This window comes from Brienomyrus brachyistius, chromosome 11 (genome assembly GCF_023856365.1).
Source record: "Brienomyrus brachyistius isolate T26 chromosome 11, BBRACH_0.4, whole genome shotgun sequence".
Lineage (NCBI taxonomy): Eukaryota > Metazoa > Chordata > Actinopteri > Osteoglossiformes > Mormyridae > Brienomyrus > Brienomyrus brachyistius.
The window spans coordinates 582,785-600,763 of record NC_064543.1 but is presented as its reverse complement, the minus strand read 5'-3'; the positions used below and the strand labels follow the sequence as shown (position 1 = coordinate 600,763).

Here is a 17,979-nt window from a genome sequence, read left to right as displayed (position 1 = left end):
TATACTTTGCTAACTTTAGACGACATGGGTTTACATTAAATCACTTGCTCGACACGCATTATTTTAATGACATTTCCAAGAGCTGCATTCTATGGTAATGTTTTAGCTGATTTTAATTTCATTAAATTAAAAATAAGGTCTTGATCCTTCACAGATGTCTGACAAAGCGAAACGGAACTGGTTCTCCACTACATGACGAGTTTCTAATCTCCTTCCCGGTGGGCTGCACCTCATTAAAGCATTAAAACGGAATGTTGTGATTTGCACTTAATGGCTGCAAAATAGAACTTAACTATAATATAACAGGAAAGCCAGAAGCAGAGGGCAGTGATACAGTGTTGTCAACGTTGGTCAGCTGGCTGGCAGGAGATTTTCAGTTGGAGACTGAAGTATGCATCCTCATGTACATGTATGAAGCAGTTGTATTACCCTGTAATCAGTTTGCAGACCAACCCTAAGCTTTGGATGCAGCTAATATTAGGGTTATAATGGAATAATATAAATTTGCCGTAAGATTTCATGCCTGTGCGTGACAGTCAGAGTGTGAGTGTGACACCAGATGTGAGAGCTGACAGTCCTGCTGACAGGAATCTTAATTCTGTTTTTGGAGATTAGTGTGTAAGTGACTGTGACCTCTGGACAGAATCCTGTCTTTGTCCCCCCGCGGTTCACGCCTTTGAAATAACTGCTGCTGCATGAATCAAACCCCCTCCCCCGCAATGCCCTGCACATCACATGATCTTGTGACATCACATATCTAGTGACGGAATATTTCTTGGTCTTACATGGCCGATACAGGGATGCTGTTTATTTTAGCGGAACATCCTGCAAGGTCAACATGGTGGCAAAGAAAATAATGGCGTAATGGGGGCAGAAACATAAATGCAAACAAGACAAACCCAAGTAGCAGGCAGAGTTGGTGATGCACTAAGCAGGTAGCTGGTCCTACTCTGTACTATGAGAAATAGATGCACAGGTGGGTTCTGTGTAGTGGTGAGTCGAGAGGTCGGGGGCAATTGACCGAAGAACCAGGCTTCATTCCTATGCAAGGACTGCATTGCTGCATGTCTTCGTATGCGTTAATCAGGCAGGTTCCTTAACAAACTTGAATTGTGCCTCAAACAGGCCAGTCAAAAATATTAATGTAAACTTCATACCTGTAACCCATAGACCAGGGATGTCAAACTGCAGTCCTGGGGGGGCGGAGCCTTCTGTAGCTTAGTTCTTTACCTGTTTCCCCACAAATGATTCAACTAAAGAACTGTTATGGTGTTCTAACATTTTACAATGCTAAACCCATCTGTGCAGGGCAGATGCATGTGTACATGTGTAAATTCCCCAGTTTGACTTAGAAAAGTATGCTGCATTGCAATGGTACATAAGGTTTGCCTGTGTGTCAATGTGTGCCTGCATGAGGACTAACAAGATGGATGAAATTTCAAATAATTCCTTCTCTTTTTGTGGATAGTTTTAACTTATCCTGCAATAACTGAGCCATAACATGTTTTATTTTGTCAGATTTCTAGGTTGTAGACTTCAGAGTGACGATATCTGATGATTTACTGTTAAAGACATTAGAGAATTAGACTGACATCGCAGCTCCGAGGTAACAGGTGCACTGTAACCTGCAGGCATACACTGCTGACAAGGTCCCCACAAAGCCTCTTCCCATAAAGGTACAGGGCGCTTTGTCACTACAGAATGCATTATATTTCAGACATACATCCTGACAGCCCTGAACTCTCCATTGATTTTTGTTTTTTAGCCAATGCTTATAGACATATGTGTCAAGCTTTTAGACCTGCATTTATATCTTAATGATTGCTGGTTTAAATGCAAAGATATGCTCTATTGCTATAATATGACCCAAACCAAACTAGATGCAATTTTTAATATAATAATTTTATATAATATAGAGTCATTAATTGGAAGGTATAAGCAGTGAAGATCTATGTCATCAGTAACTGGAGTGGGGATGAGTAGAAGAAATGTGGTGAGCAGATGGAGTGGGGATGAGTAGGTGGAATGGGATGAGTGGATGGAGTGGGGATGAGTAGGTGGAATGGGATGAGTGGATGGAGTGGGGTTTGAGTAGACGGAATGGGGTGAGCAGATAGGGTGGGATGAATGGATGGAATGTGGATGAGCAGATGGAATGGGGGTGAGCGGATGGAATGGGGTGAGCAGATGAAATGAGAGTGAGCAGATGGAATGTGTATGAGCAGAGGGAATAGGGATAAGTAGATGGGGTAGGGGTGAGTAGATGGGGTGGGGATGAGCAGAAGGAATGTGGATGAGCATGGGGTGAGCGGATGGAATGGGAGTGAGCAGATGGAATGGGGATAAGCAGAGGGAGTAGATGGAGTGGGATGAGTAGATGGGGTGGGGTGAGTAGAAGGGGTGGGGATAAGCGGATGGAGTGGGCATGAGTAGATGGGGTTAGGGTGAACAGAGGGAATGGGGATGAGTGGGTGGAGTTGGGATGAGTAGATGGGTTTGGGGTGAGCAGTTGTAGTGGGGATGAGTAGATGGGTTTGGGGTGAGCAGTTGTAGTGGGGATGAGTAGATGGGTTTGGGGTGAGCAGATGAATTGGGGATGAGTAGATGGGTTTGGGGTGAGCAGATGTAGTGGGGACGAGTAGATGTGGTTGGGGTGAGCAGATGGAATGGGGATCAGTTGTTGGAATGGAGATGAGTAGATAACCACCTACTGATGCTTCTCAGCTTCCAAGGCTGAACTTGGCTGTCCGGCCTCTTTACTGGAGGACACGGCCTGAACTGCCAGGCTACGGCTCTTGAGGGGTCTCATGTTTTATTTGGGAGAGCAGAGCCCATTGTCCCACGGGCCACCTTGCACCGCAATCATCCCTCCGCACGGCTCGCTGGAGACGTCTGGTCGGATCAGTGTCACTCCTCCCAAAAGCACTTTATGCTGTCTGCCCATGCCCTCCATGCTGGAGTGAATCATTCATCATTCATTTTTAAACCTGGGGAAACTTACATCATTAATAGTTTTCTATAAATTGGGAAGAAAAGGAGGGTTAAGAACGCCTTCCTTATCTTTCATTATCAGTGTGCCTTTACTGAGGCCAATTTCCTGCGCATGCAGAGAGCAAAAAGCGAAACATATACCTCACAAAGATTGTAATTCTGTTTTAGACTAAATAATTTTATTGGATCAGTTATTTTATGTTTAGTAGTGAAACTGCACCATAAGGTGTGTTAGTCTTATTTTATATGATATCGTAATTAATTTTGAGTTATTTAAAAAGATTTCTCGCCTCACATCTTTTCACAATGCAACTGCTGCTAATGTGTCCATTGTGATGTTGTGATACATCGCAACCCCCCCCCCCGGCTGCTGGGGCAAATTCGGTCCCCCCAGTGTCAAACTCCTTCCAACGCCAGTGATTACATTTGCTATTTAACATATTTATTCCATCCGCCTTCCCGACACATATTCAGAACAAGTTTGTGGACTCTGTAAATGTCTTTACCGAATCTTTATTAAAGATGAACTGGGACAAACACTCAATTTTTTTCTTTCATCATCCCAGTTTCCTCAACAGTAGAAGCTGTAACTCTCCAGATGCCAGCAGAAACACATATAGAGGGAAAGCTGGGGGTAAGCGCCCCCCCATGGCCCTTTAAAATGGTTCCTGAGCACATGCACTCTCCATATGGATGGTCGTAAACTTTTATTTGATTTCTGAAGCTTTCCTCCTCAGACAATGTGATGATAAATGACACACTAATTTGAATTTAGTGTTTTTCTACTTGTGTAGAAAGACTCTCTCTACATTCGGGGAGAAGTTATGCACTTAAAAGCAGTGCTGGGTCTTTGTTGTATTATCATCAAGAAAATTTGTTTCCTTTAAATGGGCCTGAAATCATATCACTCTCAGTACAAAAATAAAAATATAAACTTATATTGTCAGACTGATGGAATGACAGTTTCTCAAGATTGTCGGACATGTGACAGCATGTCTGGTGGGACACGAACCCCGAAGCACAACCGCATTCAGTAAATCTCAGCCCCGGGGGAGTCCGATCTATAAGGAGCGAGAGAACAAAGGGGTCAAGAGAAAAACAAACAGGCAAAGTGAAACGGCTTTCTGCTGGCAGCCAGCCTGCCGGACTGTCGCATCCCTGATGGTAGCAACGTGTGTGTGGCATTCTATGCTAAATAAAGACATGTGTGAATCTGCTGGTGGGAACCTGGGTATGTACACCCTGAGTGATATGCTCCATTGATTAGGCAGCATCTGCTGGGCTTCATACCAGGTGCCTGAAAACAGATCCACCAGACTCCCGTCTGGTCCTCTGATATCTGCCACACAGCAAAGAGCTGTAGAAGGCAGCAGTTTTGATGCCTTGTTGCATGTAGACTGGTTGGATGGTAAGGCGCCTGCTGGTGATGCGCTTAACATGCAGACTGCCTGCTGATCATGCCATTAGCATTAGCATTAGCATGCCATTAGCACGCAGACCATCTACTGAGGCTGATACTGGGGAAACATGCTGCTCAGCATTGCATGGCAAATGCTGTGCTGCAGACATCCTCCCTTTCTACACCCAACATTGATGTTAACCAGTATTATTTACATTTCCATTATTGAAAAATGACCATATTAAGATACTTACAAAAACTAATTATTCACACTTACAGTTTAAGGTTTAAATTTCCATGTCAAGGAATCTGACTGAATTATTTATGTACATCCTTATGTACATCCTTCATAGGTACTCAAGTCAAGTCAAGTAGGTTTTATTATCATTTCAACCATACACACAGTATATGGTGAAATGAGACAACGTTCCTCCAGGACCATCCAGTAGAAGGTGATGGTGAGTCTGAATCCTGTCCCAGGAGGCAAGGGGACTAATACAAGGTACACCCAAGATGGGACACCAGCTCATCATGGGCTGCACCTATACACTATGGGTAAGAAAGGCACACAGTTCAACTAATTGCAGTTTTGGGACCATGGAATTAAACTTGTGAAGCCACGTAAACATAGCATGAATGTGAAAACTCCATGGCAGGGTGAAAACGAGGAGACCGGTGGGAGATAGTCAGTAGATGATAAATGGGAGATAGCAGGGAGACAGCCAGGAGATGATAGCCGGGAGACAGTTGGGAGATGATAGCAGGGAGGCAGCTGGGAGACCGGCGGGAGATAGCTGGGAGATAGCCACGAGATAGCTGGGAGATAGTCACGAGATAGCTGGGAGATAGTCACGAGATAGCTGGGAGATAGTCACGAGATAGCTGGGAGATAGTCACGAGATAGCCAGGATATAACTGGGATATAGTCATGAGATAGTCGGGAGATAACCGGGAAATAGCCATGAGATAGCCGGGGATTGGCCATGAGATAACCAGGATATAACTGGCAGATAGCCACGAGATAGCCCGGAAATAGCTGGGATGATCGCAGGGAGGCGGTTGGAGATGGTCAGAAGACAGCTGGGAGATAGCCGGGAGATAGCTGGGATGATAGCAGGGAAGCACCTGGGAGATGGTCAGGAGACAGTTGGGAGATTGGCGGGAGATAGTTGAGATATATCTTGGAGATAGCCACGAGATAGATGGGATATAACTTGGATATAGCCGTGAGATAGGCGGGAGATAGCTGGGATATAACTGGGATATAACTGGGAAATAGCCAGGATATAACTGGGATTTAGCCATGAAATAACCAGGAGATATCAGGGAGATAGCCGGGAGATAGCTGGGATGATAGCAGGGAAGCAACTGGTAGATGGTCAAGAGACAGTTGGGAGATTGGCGGGAGATAGTTGAGATGTATCTTGGAGATAACCACGAGATAGCCGAGATATAACTTGGATATAGCCATGAGATAGGCAGGAGATAGCTGGGCTATAACTTGGATATAGCCCAGGGAAAGAGCCACAAGATAGCCAGGAGATAGCCGAGATATAACTGGGAAATAGCCAGGAGATAACTGGGATGTAGCCCGCAGGAGAGAGCCACGAGATGGCCGGAAGATAGCTGGGAGCAGGAATCGCTGAAGGTACAAGTTATGTTGCTACCTGCTAACCCACAATGCCATCTGTTCTAAAATACAAATACAATAAATATACAATAAATAAATATTCCTACGGCAGGAATATTAAAAGTGCGTTAGATAAATATCAGAGCAGCCAATGTTATTGAAACAATTCTGTTTTGCTTGGTAGAAAGATTTTCCCCTATTGCAGATCCTGACAGGTACTGATGAAATGGCAGGACACCTCAAAAAATTTTTATAAAACATATAACAGCACCATGAACTGACAGAAAATACTCTTAGGTCGGTATAAACACTGGATCATAATAGCATGCATGTTGTTTAAACAGTGGTAGTTGGTCAAATATGTGTCAAAACTAGTGACCAATGTCCAACAGCTGTAACTTTGGGCTGTAACCAAATCAGGCCCCTGTAATGGCACTCAGGTCATTGCCATTATTGTCAGCGTTAACAGTATTTATTCATTTGGCTTCAGCTAACTGTTGCCTAGACAGCAGTGAGTGTCTTGCAGGTATACAGCTACTTTAAGTTACCTTGACAAGAAGATAATCAAAGTGCCTTTCAGAACGACACCGGATGCAACTTGCATACTGTACCGACTCTGATGAGAACTGCAGCAGGAGGCGTGGCCCCTTAGTGCCAAATCAATAGGCAGCAGCCACAACATGTCCAACAAAAACCCTCTTGCCAGTCTCTCTGAATCCCTGCAATTCCTCTCTTTCATGGTCTGATTAAACATCTTGATTTTATTTTTTTCTACAGAATAGTTTGAAAGTATTTCGTACTTGGTTTATATTGAAAACTGTTGAACAGCTTCAGTTTCGATAATCTGTGGTATAATGTATAATGTTCCCTTATGTTTACGTCATTACATCCATTAAAATGATGATAAACCTGTGATTAATGCAGCTAATCTCCAAGCCTGATGACACATTGTAACCAGTGACCATCAATCAAACATCCTGATGTTTACATCTTATCTTTTTCAATGAGCTTTTAGATGGTTAGGTCATGTCCTTAGGCTTGTGCGAGCAGTTTACAGTTAATTTTATTTTATTTCTTTTACAAGCCTTGCTTTGCCATTAAAAACTGCCAAGGTTGCTCTTCCACAGCCCAGAGACATCTGAAGCTCGTTGGGGATCTCTGCTCTGAGGGAGAATCCCTGCAGGCACCTCCCCCGGTCTCATCAAGACCATAAATCAGGGGCCCACCGTCCAAACACATTCTCTCTATTTAGATCATTTACACTCAACTTTGTAGCAGAACATTTGTGGCTCTTGACAAATGGAAAATAGCAGGACCCTGCTGGTGACGGTTCACAGACCTGCTTTGTCTCAGAAGGAACAGACCTCCACTCCAGAGTCATTCTACTTCCTGCCTGCAGGAAGTGCTCACGCCTGCTTGAATAATAAAGAAAGGTTATTGATCTCTGTGGGGAAATTCTCTTTTCACATACCCCATCTTGCTCTCCATGACACGCAAGTAGGTGAGAGCAAGTTTGGCAGCAGAGGGCAGCCACCTGCAGCAGCGCCAACGAAGCTGGGGGTTAAGGGCCTCACTCAAGGGACAGTTCTGCTGAAGCCAGGCGCAAACCAGCAACCTTCCTACCAAAAGTCCAAAGAATTATCCCAGTGAGCCACACACTGGCCCAATATGGTGTTTTACACTGCAGAGGGACATCACTGGTTCCACAGAGAGGATGCTGTAGGTTGTGAGAAGTTACACAGCCACCAAAGAATCATCACAGGTAGTTCCTGTTGAAATAGATTCCTGGGGAGGGTATGATACATTGGGGACTGGCTGAGAGGTGGACTTCCCCAATGGACACCACCACAGACAATGGGTCCATCACAGTACTGGTTCTATGACAAACCCATATAATCTTTATTTAGGTCTCTGTAAGTCATCAGCAGAAGTTACACTGCAGAGCCAGTCAGCAGAAATAATGTCATAAAAAATGAAAGGCCTCGGTCAACGCCATTGGCTGAGGAGCGGGTGCACTGGTACAGGAGGATGGAAGGCCTGTTAGTGGCCTGGGAAGTGGACAGACCAGTCTTGTTGTGGGAGGAGTGTTCTCCATTTTTATTCATTTATAGATCTTTTCACTAATGCATGTTGGTGGTTTTAAGTTTTGAAAGCAAAAAGAAGGCAGCTTAAAATGCACTTTCCCATTTGAATGATTTGGAAAAGATGAGCGATGTGTGCTCAGAATTGTTAGTTAACGTTTATGCTGTGTTGTAGTTTACTGTTTATTTACTAACCCCTCTAAAACCTGAGGCAGCTCTTAAATGTGCACATTCATCAAATGTTTCATCTAAACAGTTTGTAGCTTTCATTTGGTTATTCTGCTGACTTTTTCCATTTTCTTGAGGATTCACAGTGTTCTGTCACAGGACACATACTCCAGTGTGGTCAAATACAGTACTGCAACAATAGGAGTTATCTTTGCATTATTATCAGTGGCGGGAAAAGTACTCAATTTTCATACTTAAAGTACAGAAACCGCACCAAAACGTTACTCAACTTAAAGCAGAAGTTATCCAGTGAAATACTGCTTAAGTATCTGGTTTTAAAAGTACTTAAGTATAAAAAGTAAAAATTACTACATATTGAAATCCGTTGATGCTACAAAAAGCAGCATATCCTTTTAAATTCACTCAAGACAGGATACAATACAGCACTGTAAGTTACAATACGGAGTCACAAGAAGATAACTGGATATTTGAAGATGTTTGTAGGTAGCTTGGTCACAGTCCGCGGCCACTGCAGTGCCAGTTGTGATGTCTGCCTATAGCACAAGGCCTATGTGAAATGACGGTATTATCGGTAATCGACCACATCAGACTAGTAACTCTGTGTCGGTATCTGACAGCGACTGAACGGGGATTATCGCCTTTGTCGGTGAGGAAGGATCAGGCTGCTCACAAAGCAAGATAACAGAAAGATTTATAAGAGATTAATAATTTGCCTTTCAGCTCAGCCTTCTAGCCTACATTTCTGACACCCCCAACAATTTCTTCATGACTACAATACTTTCTGAGGTGCTATAGTGTTTTAGATGGAACCCTTAGTTAAGAAAACTTAAGTGCAATTTCACAAAATAAATAAATAAATAAATAATGGAGTAAATTTACTGCATTACTTTCCTCCCCTGATCGTTAGTAATGTGGTTAAACAATTCTTTTTTCAGTATTACATGTATATACCATGTGCTCTGTGGCACCTCTCCGGCTAATGGATTCTGACCTTTTTGATGCACTGGTTTCCCTACCTGCTTTTAGCAGAAACATCGGTGATGTAAGCCTCCAGAATGAAGACTGAACACACACACACACACACACACACACAAAATCCTTCACACGCTGATAGGAAACACATCAACAGCAGAATCTCAGAAAGGGGAAGATCTGCAGAAATGAATCTCCAAAAATTAACAGGCAAACTGGTAAATGTATGAGTCTGCAGACCGTAAGAGAGGGACCTGGACTCCATGGAAGATTCCTTAATCACTGCCTGATTCAGGCCCCCCTCCCCCCATGGGCCTGACGCATAGCTCCACAGCCCTTCACGTCTAATCAGCCCAGATGCCTCTGAGACTAACTTAGCAGGATAAATCTTTCATGGGCACCTTCCCCTTGACTGGCCACTGCCACTCACGCTTTGCCTCAGTCACCCTCCACAGTGAGCCTATGTTTGCATAATTCAGGGTCCGCCCACTTGCTCCTCTCATCAGAAATGTAACTGGTTCAGAGCTGGCTGTGTGCCTACAATGATGCTAAAATCTGCTGATTGACAGAAAAGCCACTGATAACCTTTATGACATTACTCATGAGCTTCAGCTCGGTCAGATCTTCACTGAGGAACATCTGTCCACTAACTAGTATCCATCACTCTATACATTTTCTTTTACCTGTTTTGCTTAATTTAATCGCTTTAACAATATCCATCCATTTTCTAAACCGCTTATCCTACTGGGTCGCGGGGGGTCCGGAGCCTATCCCGGAAGCAATAGGCACGAGGCAGGGAACAACCCAGGATGGGGGGCCAGCCCATCGCAGGGCACACTCACACACCAGTCACTCACACACGCATTCTTACGGGCAATTTAGTAAGTCCAATTAGCCTCAGCATGTTTTTGGACTGTGGGGGGAAACCAGAGTACCCGGAGGAAACCCCACGACGACATGAGGAGAACATGAAAACTCCACACACGTGACCCAGGCGGAGACTCGAACCCGGTCCCAGAGGTGTGAGTGCTAACCACTGCACCACCATACAGCCCCGCTTCAACAATATTCATTTGAAATTTGTTGCAATATTCTGAAAATTTGCTAAAATGTGTTTGCACCCATTGATGACCTATTAAGGAATATATACAATACAATTTATACAATAATGAACATACAACTGCATTTTTAAAAATGAATTTTAAGGATACCAGAAATTTCAGGAAAATTTAGGAAAAGTGGTTAATCTGGAGAGCATTTCAAAATAGCATGCTGATTTACAATGGGGAAAAGAGCACAATTAAAATCCACAGTAATGTGAATTAATTTTGTTTATTATTTAATTCATTATCATATATTGTTTTTCAATTCAAGGGAACCATGAACATAATTTTTTCAGGCCCCCACTTAGCATTCTGGGGGTGTTTTACGTTAGAGAGGAATATGGATCATGGAGAGAAGAGGTGAGAAATCTAACTAATCAGATTACTAGAAATCCGGGAATTGTATCAATTGTAAATGTTCTTGCACTTTTGTCAACAATATGTATATAAAAATTAGGCATAGAAATGCGAACAAAATGAGTGCAAAAGTCTACCTATCAATAATATAAAAATGAAGCCAGCAAAGAGGAACTTCCCTTTTTGTTGTTCTGTAAAACGGAACATTGATGGATCTCCCTGGCAAGTTCTGCATTTAACGTCATGTGGGCCACTGGTTACCTTCAGAAATAAGCCCATGTTTGAAGTCATGTCCTAAGAAGAAACAAACAATCAAAGCATTTTAAGAAGATGAATTACAGGTAGCCCCCTTAATACCACATATGAACTATACGCCCTTCTTTGACTGAAACGCGCACCTTCCCTGAAGGTAGGTGAGAGACTTTCCGTGCTCTTCCAGCACAGTCCTCTCGGTTATCACTGAGGTCATCAGCCAGCAACAGACAAATCAACATCCAATTATTCAAAGTTGTGGAGATAAATGACAAATATCCCTGAGTGCATTTTCCCCTCAAAGTGCAGTCTGGACCTTGAGCAGGTCACAAAAAGGTCACCGGGGAGGGACCCAAACTTCTGGGATATCAGCAGAAAAACAGGACCTTGCTTAGGGAGTAACGCTGAATAGCTGTCTCATCCCCCCAGTGTGTTATTATTAGCATGTGGGACAACAAGCACTCCCTCCCGGCAGAACACAGCCTAAATGTTTGAGAGAGAGGCAACTGGTTACATTGGTCCTATACTTAAATGGACCACCATGAACACAGGTCCGTCAGGTTTACTGTCAGTTCGGGTAACAGGGAATTTCAGGCAGACCTGATATTCACAGGCAGACAGAGAAAGGAGCCAGGTGAAGGCGAGCTGGGATCTCGGCCTGCTGGAATGCTCAGCATTCCGATATTCCCTCTGTATGCTGAGCAGCACATTTAATAAGTCAATGGAGGCGTATTTAAAAGCAGTGCCATTCAGAGACTTTTTGGGGAGGTGAGGGATTGCAAGTCAGTAAATTTTACCAACAGGGGGTGGGGGTCACTCTCAGTAAATTTTGCAAGGGGGGCAGAGTCAGAAGCTCTAAAGTGGGGCCCTTTAATGTGGGGCGCCCTCAGCACTGCCCTCCTCTGCACAAGCACGTCTTATAGCGACTGAATCACAAACATGCATACCCCTATTGCACTTTGAGGGTTTAAGGTCCAGTTGTCCAACATTAATATAGTATAGTATATTATATACATACAAATTTTATTAAAACACAAACACAGAAACATTTACACTCAGTGGCCAATATATTAGGCATACCTAGTTAGTACTGGCTAGGACCCATTTTTGCCATCAGAATTGCTGCAAAGGTAGAGGATCTGTGTGTCCGAAGAAGCCGTTCAGTACACCATAGTTACTTTGTGACCCTCCTGTTACCTTTAACAAGTCCGGCCATTCTCCTTTAACCTCTGCAATTGTATTCCCCGGACTACATTACAGTAGGATTCCCCAATTTCGGTCCTGGAAGGTCAGCCTGCAACACAGTTTACAGGTTTCCCTGCTCAAACATACCTACTAAACTGGCAATTCGCTGGCGAGCTGTATTATGAATGTTTCAGCAGGGGACAGAGTCCCAGTGATGTAGGGGCTAGAGGCCCCTGCAAGGTAGGAGCTACTTGTATATCATGTACTTGTATATGATTTATAATATCTGGAAGACCTTTTGAGGACATCGGCGACACTGTGTATTCATGTAGGATACTGTAGGATCAGACTCATAAAAACAGCTCTAGAAATAAAATGATTAAAACTTGTATTTTTAATTTAATTTAAAATACATCATTAAAACAAAAACCTTCAAAACTACACTGAAAAATTACTAAAACATAAATGCTTTTAACATAAAAATTGAAAATAATATACATAAAAATTAAAACAACTTAGAATAAAAATAAAAGCATTTTAAAAATCAAAACTGTAAAAGCTATGACACCAGATGGCCCTCTTTATGGTTTAGGTTTACTCACAGGAGCATTATCACATGGTACTGTGTCCTATCACATATCACTGCGTATCAGCACATGGTACTGTGTCCCATCACACGCTCTTACATATCATCACGTTATATGCCCTATCACATATCACTGCGTATCAGCACATGGTACTGTGTCCTATCACATATCACTGTGTATCATCACATGGTACTGTGTCCTATCACATATCACTGCGTATCATCATATGGTACTGTGTCCTATCACATATCACTGCGTATCAGCACATGGTACTGTGTCCTATCACATATCACTGCGTATCAGCACATGGTACTGTGTCCTATCACATATCACTGCGTATCAGCACATGGTACTGTGTCCCATCACACGCTCTTACATATCATCATGATATGTATCCTATCACATATCACTGCGTATCAGCACATGGTACTGTGTCCCATCACACGCTCTTACATATCATCATGTTATGTATCCTATCACATATCACTGCGTATCATCACATGGTACTGTGTCCATCCACAAAAACAACTGTGAGACTTTTAGTGATCCCTGTGGGGGAATTCTGCTTTTTCCTATCCCATCTGGCTCTCCATGACAGACACATGAGCTTGGCAGCAAAACTGGTCCATAATCAAGACTACTGAGATCCAGAACATGTCCAGCAAAAATCTCCTGGAAAATAAAACAGACACACTCGACACCAACCTGGAAGGCAGATGCAAAGCATAGTGTTCTAAAAGGAACACATCCTCTAAAGAACTGTCCTAAGCGTCTGGAGGGACAGGGACAGAGAATCTGGCTGGATGGATGACTGCCAGGCCCGAAACTACACAAAGGACCCTGACCAGCTGGCAGAGTCAAAACAGCAGCACTGCCTGCAGATTCATACATATAGAACATGCGCCGCCTAGAGGTCAGTTCAGGTGTGTCATTCAAAAACTGCCCAACTTCTTACCTAGGAACCCTGATTTTTTTTTTTATAGCAACATAAATTCCCTGGAGGATACATATGATCATATTTTTAAAATATTTACAGAAAAAAATGCTATATTTATCAGACAAGGAGGAAATGTGGGAAATGTCTCAGGCTATCAGACCGGAACTGAACACAATCCCCCTCCCCTTCACATCTGTATATAGTATTTATTCTTATTTATGGCCTCGACTCTTTACTCTTCTATACCACAGCATTTTTGCACAAAATAACCCTCGCTGCTACCATACAGTAACACTGTAATGGTAGCAGCATACATGAGTAAATCTGTTAATTTGCACTGTATGTTGTCTTGTCTTGTCAATCTGTACTATTATGCTGTCCTGTCTGCACTTATGATGTTGCTCTGTCTTTGACCTGCTCTGTGCTGCACCATGGTCCTGGAGGAACGTTATCTAATTTCACTATATACTGTGTGTATGGTTGAAATGACAATAAAACCTACTTGACTTGACTCGAAATGCGGACTTCACTGGATGATTGACACATCATTGCCTATTTTGTCTTACGTTAGTCTTTGAAAAACTAATCAGTATTGGTTCATCATATTTCTCTTTAAAAGTATCTTTCCTATTCAATCTGCTTGAGAATTAAGGAAGGAATTCAATGCTTCTTACGCTACTAAAAGATTGGGAGCTCCAGAGAGACATCTAGCGGAAAAAGGTTTATTAACCCTTTACCTTACAACGGCCTCATACAGTACATACTCCTTAAAGGCAGTAAGAGAAAACCGATTGGAGTGTCACAATTAACTGTCACCATAATATTTATATTTCTTATATTTTTGTTCATTTTGAGAATGCAATTTGTTCAATCATATATTTAAAATCAACGTGTAATTTTGTAATGAATTCATGGCAATAAGTTATAGACGGATGACTGGATTCATTAATGGGTCATGTACTACCAAAATCAGACAGCAGGTGGCACTCTTAAAAAATGGATAAATTTTCAAACCCTTGATCCTGAACTTGGAGAACAATGTAAGAGGGACTATGGCATTGAAAGCTGAGCTAAAATCTGCAAACAACAATCTCACATAGTTCTCTCTTCCATTGTCCAAGTGGGTGATAATGGTATATAAGACATAGGAGATGGCAGTTGGAGGACCCGTCCAGATACTTACCAAACATGTACTTCAGTCAGTGACAGTGATTACCAGATATCCATAATTAAATGCTTGTTTCTTATTTGTTCATAAGGTAAAAGGAATTTCCTGTGCTGGTTTACACTTACCGCCATGCTTCCAGACAGCGCAAAGAAAACCACGCGTCACACCAATGATGTACCTGCTACCACGTGACGGGAAGTGCTTCGGTCTGGCCGCCATGTTGGAGAAGCCTCGCGCTGTGCGGCTTTCTGCTGCAGACACCGGCCGGAGTCCCGCTCCAGGGACGTATCCTTCCACCAGTTCGTGTGTTTATTCATCATTGTATACTTCTGTATTGACAGTGATATTCTATATTTGTATTGACTACTATTCCCTTGCAACCAAATGTAAGCGGGCACACTCCGTAGTGCAATATATTACTGTGACAGGTCAGTGCCCTCTGTCTAAGGAACTTTTCAAAGAGGAGCAGAGGAACAAGAGTATCTGGATCTCACCGAAATGAATAGCCGACATTTATTTACAAAACACAGATATAAACAAGTATACCTCTTTTAAAGCTTTTCTCTACAGTTTAATTACAAAACACAACCAAAACAAAAATAGACTCAGAGCTTTTTTAAACCCCCAAAATAAAGTGTTCAACATAAAATATCCAATCTACCCGGGTAGCATATTTTTGCTTTGCTATGAAGGTGAAATGAGGTCTCAACGCTTATCTGCAATGTGGGACGAAGGTACAATGGCACGGAAAGGTCCGCTTCGGTCAGCAGGCGCTCGTCTTCAACCTTATCCTCCGTCGCTGCCGCTCGTCCATCCAATCGACAGGTTCGATCCAATGGAAAAAACCAATCTGCATAGCAGTGTAATACCCAATCATTCGCTCAAAAATTAAACTACCAGAATAGTTAACCTAAATTCCAAACAAAACTCCGATTGGTTTTTTTCTAATAAGGTCATTTTCCTAATTTATACAGTAGTCATGAATTAACAGCAAATGAACTTACCGAAGAAAAGAAAATATCCCTGTCCAACTTTCTACCTCAACTTCACTTCCAGCTCACTAACGTTTTGCCGCTCACGGTCTTTTCCCGTCTCTCTGTTTGCTCGTAACGGTAAAAAAAAACTTCTTCCCTCAGCACGACACACTGCCATCTACTGGACGGAAGATTTTAACAACCTTAAAGGAGCATAGGATTTGGGTATAAACTAAAATGAGTTAACTCCCTATTTTTCCAGCCTGCTTTGTGTGGGTTACACATACGTTTTGTAATATTCGGAGCAGCGCTGTGTACCCGTTCATCCCGTATACCGGTTATAGTTTTCCGAACTGATTGATTATGAAATTTTAATATACCGACATACCGTAGCATATCTGAAACGACAGCTCTGATTATGTGTATAAAAATATTCCATCCATCCATTTTCCTAACCGCTTATCCTACTGGGCCGCGGGGGGGCTCCGGAATATTGTGTTAATAAAAATATTCTGAAATAGGGAATTAGTAAACCATGAACTGACACGTGGGTGAATGGTTCTCAATTTTTTTTTTATTTATGAACAAATGCTTTTGTAAAGCAGAAACTGCATGCTTGATTAATTATTCTGATTAGTAAAAAATAGTCTGATTGATATAGGAGTCCATTTCCGCCATGCAAGGACATTCCTGGTGCATATGTTTCTCTAGATGCCAAGGAGCTGGATTACATGGCTTGTAACGGCTCGGTATATTTTAAATAACATCAGCACCTCGACAGCCCTTTCCATTGTTTTCTTCTTGCTGCTTTTGACTCCAAATAAAATATCATACATCTGTGTGACGTGATGTAAGTGGGGTGAAGTTTTCACTCTATCTTCTTGTACAGATATCTTGGCATTAAACAGTAGGTGCACTGGTTAACTGAATGAGTTGGTCTTCATTACCACCAGCATAACAATATCAATGTCTGATTTAGCTGTTTAATCCTGTTCTTTATGGTTCAAGAGTACCACGCTCCTTCTTGCAACAATTTCACAATGTCTCAAATTCACCCTTATCTCCCCCAGAAACCACATCCATTTTTTCACTTAAGCTGTTCCACATTTTCATGATATACTACATGTGAATAATGAACATTTGACAAATATTCTTTATTTGCCATTTGCACAAGTACAGGTATGTTAGAATTCTTCCCTTCACTGACCCCATCTTGCTTTCCATAGCTGGGGGGGTCACAGCACAAGATCAGCCAATGTGCAGTGCCCCTGGAGCTGGGGGATAAGGGCTTTGCTTGAGCTGACGACCTTCTGATAACAGGCACAGAAGCTTAACCCCCTCAGCCACATGCTCCCCCCAGCCACTTTTACAGCTTATAGCCTGCAGAGTTTCTGCTACACATTTGATCATTTAATTGCCCTCAAATATTCATCACTGCCCCAAAATGCATCGATGTGAGATTCCTGAGGCTTGTCTTGCCAGGACTGGACAGCAGACAGTGATGAAGATTGGAAATGTTCTAGAAGTCCTCAGTGTAAGCTAATGCTGCTGCTGTGTTCTTGCCCTGGATCTTGGATATCTTACATTACTGTGGTGCAGCTCAGGACAGTGTTACTGTACCAGTATAGTTAGTGAGGAAACACACTGGCCACATCTGGCATAGCATACCAGTGACTCACTGTAAAACTGTAAAATCACAGGTCATGACAATAAAGATATTGAAAACATTGGATAAATGCTTGAATAAATAATTCAGTCAGTGGCCTAGTTTGCTAGACTTTTTTCATGTGATGGTTTTGATTCAGGCTTCGCACCTTGTCTTCCTTCTAGTGATCGTTACTTTGGGGTGCATGTCTGAGCTGTATTACTTTCTTGAATTCAGATTGACCAGAAGTAGAACTAATAAAGTGAGAATAAAGTTGAAACAGGCAGAGACATTAATCAAATGTCAGAAAACATACTGCTGGAGGCCGGAAAACAAAACAAACAATATTTTTAAACAACTGTCCAGATAGAGAGGAAACATACTAGATAAGCAGAGGAAATTTACATACACAATTACTTTTCGTGGGAAAATGTTTCTGCCGTGCCTGGGAACTGGATGTTTTTCCACAGCCTGTGACGCCTAAAGACCTGACATCACTGCAGCCGGTA

At 42.5% G+C, this 17,979-nt stretch overlaps 1 long non-coding RNA gene across 2 annotated transcripts; it reads right to left on the bottom strand.

The window, feature by feature from the left end:
- Window positions 1-3,488: 3,488 nt before the first annotated feature.
- Window positions 3,489-15,974, bottom strand: LOC125704191 (uncharacterized). 2 transcript variants are annotated; one of them, XR_007381050.1, is made up of 3 exons: window positions 15,856-15,974; window positions 15,030-15,701; window positions 3,489-4,052 (listed from the first exon to the last, which is right to left on the bottom strand). It is a non-coding gene; the product is annotated as an uncharacterized LOC125704191 (long non-coding RNA). The 2 variants fall into 2 exon arrangements; XR_007381049.1 differs by lacking the exon at window positions 3,489-4,052 and adding an exon at window positions 12,568-13,418.
- Window positions 15,975-17,979: the final 2,005 nt, after the last annotated feature.